This window comes from Eptatretus burgeri, chromosome 12, assembly GCF_056783735.1.
Source record: "Eptatretus burgeri isolate ZD-2024b chromosome 12, Ebu_testis_v1, whole genome shotgun sequence".
NCBI lineage: Eukaryota > Metazoa > Chordata > Myxini > Myxiniformes > Myxinidae > Eptatretus > Eptatretus burgeri.
The window spans coordinates 80,467,663-80,470,162 of NC_140972.1; the positions used below are offsets into that span (position 1 = coordinate 80,467,663).

Genomic DNA, 2,500 nt, shown 5'->3' on the forward strand with positions numbered 1-2,500 from the left:
CAATGCCTAACCACATTTCAAATCGTATTATGGGATCTTTTACATTCACAGGCAAATTTGAGTTGAACGAACAACTAAATTAAACCCTCCACTGTAGGACAACATAACTCTTTGATGCAAATCTCTGCCTGCATATCACCAGAATGACAACTTATAGAGTGTCTGGGTTTGGAGTTTGGAGCGTCGGCAGGTCTCCTTCAGGGCTCTCTGCTGACAATCTCAAAATTAAGTTTCCGGTCGTTATCTGTCCAGTTTTAACTGTTTATTTTCTCACCTACATGTTACTGTGTGTTCCTAGTTCGGTTTCGTTTAAAAAAATCGTGCTATTTTGTGAGTTTTCATCGACCTTGTCTTACCGGGTGCTTGAGGCCAACCCATCCCTCCCCTCGGTGTACGGTCGTATTTATTTGTATTTTCTCCACATTTACTTTCAATTTCTATCTTCCCCACTTTCCCAACATCTCCCATCCCTCCCAATGAAGCACTCTATTTCTTGTCTTAAATCCAAAATAATTATTTTTTTAAAAACTACCTTTCTCCTTGCACACTCACGAGTCTCGATCCTTATTCTTATTCGAATTATTCTTACTCTTCTTCTTCTTCTTCTTCTTCTTCTTCTTCTTCTTCTTCTTCTTCTTCTTCTTCTTCCTCATGCCAGCACACCATCTTTATTCGACTGAGCTGACCCTCTCTCACCATTACCTTCACGATTTCTTCCTACAACCTTCCATTCCTGAATCTTACCTGTTCTTCAAAAATACATCAAAAATAATGATCTTCCTTGTATCCTTTCGATCTCCACACCTCCTGTAACCACGTGACTCTCTCTACTCTTCCTGGTACTTTTCATCGACCCAGCAGCTTCACACTGCATTTACCGTCCAAATTCACCACACACTTCCACGATTTTACTTCAACCTTACCTTTTATGAATGTTACGCAATCCTTATTTAAAATAAATAATTTCACTTTTGACGATACACCTCCCATAGCCAAGAGCTTCTCCCATAACCACATGATCTGTTTCGACCCCCTGGTTTATCGATCCAATTTCACCATTCTCCTCACAATTTTTTCTGCAACACTTCCATGACCGAATCTGATGAAAACTCTCTCAAACAATAGTAATAATAATAAAAACGATCTCTTATAATGCTTCATCTTCCTCTTTCACACGTGTGGTGCTCTTTACTGAATCATAATGCACTACTCTTCTACTATTTAAACAGACTGCTCTCAATTCGACCTTTCCTTCATACCTTGCCTAAAAAATCCAACTGTTACAGCGTTTCTTCTCTCCATTCTCTGAATTCGCCTTTATTGCATCCATCAATAATTATGTTTAATCGCATCTCTGACCAAAAACATTTTTTAAAACCCCAGTTTGCAATAAATGTTTGCTTTCCATCAACCATTCTTTTTTCCATTTTCAGTGCCAACTCACCACTCTCACCCCTCCCTCTCAAAGCAACCATCACACTCTTCTCCCTCCAAGCCTCCCTCTCACCTCTCTCAAAAACTCCCCCCTCACTTTTCTCCCACAACTCTCCCCACTCACCCTTCTCCCAGCATTCACCCCCCTCACTCACCCTTCTCAAAGTTGCCCCCCTCTCATCCACAAAGCTGCCTCCTTCCACTGCCCTCTCACCTCCATCTCTTCACTCCACCTCCTCAAATCCTCAACTGCCTTCTGCCCCTCTCTTGTCCACCCTCGACCCCAGCATCACAGAGCCTTTTCTCCTCCTCATCCGGCCCCTCCCCGAGCTATTCTGCAATCCCCCACACTCTTTAAACAACCCTCCTTACCTCCCCCTCCCCCCTTGTCCTACCCTCCCCCTCCCCTCCCACCACCTGCACCCACAGCCTCCTCCGCTCCCTCTTCACGAACAGTGTGGACCTCAAATATCTGGGGCCTTCGCTCAAACCTTTCAGATATTTCCATACAGGTTGCCACGGACAAACCAGACATAATCTGCCGAACAGAAACTTTCCTCCCCCAAGACGTGTCTGACTCCCAAGTATCTCTCCATGGTTACTCCGTCCTCCGGTATGACAGACCTGAGCCTCGTCCTGGTGGAGGAGTTGCTCTCTTCATCAAAGACTCTATTCCTCACTCTCCATGCACTGCCCTCACTCCCCCACACCCCATGAATACCTCTGGCTACGGCTTCCCATCCACTCCCACCTCATGTATATATGTGTACTGTACTGTCCACCAAACATTGATGACTCCATCTACACCTCACTATCCGAAAACATGGACCATCTTCTTTCTTCTCATCCAAACTCTCACTTCCTCTTATGTGGCGACTTCAATTGTCATCATGCCAGTTGGCGAGGTGTGGGTACCTCTCTCACCTGTCATGGCACCTCAGCAAAAGCTTTCTGCGACTGATTGGGACTAACTCAATCGGTCAACTTCCCGACCCGGATCTCAACCAATGGTACTTCATCTCTTCTGGATCTGATTTTGACAAATTTCCCTGACAATATCTGCTGC

The 2,500-nt window shown here is 44.8% G+C and overlaps 1 protein-coding gene across 3 annotated transcripts in view; it reads right to left on the bottom strand.

Moving 5' to 3' along the window:
* The window catches only part of LOC147015980 (atrial natriuretic peptide receptor 1-like), a 206,338-nt gene that overhangs the window by 39,100 nt on the left and 164,738 nt on the right, over positions 1–2,500 (bottom strand). The window lies entirely within an intron of this gene.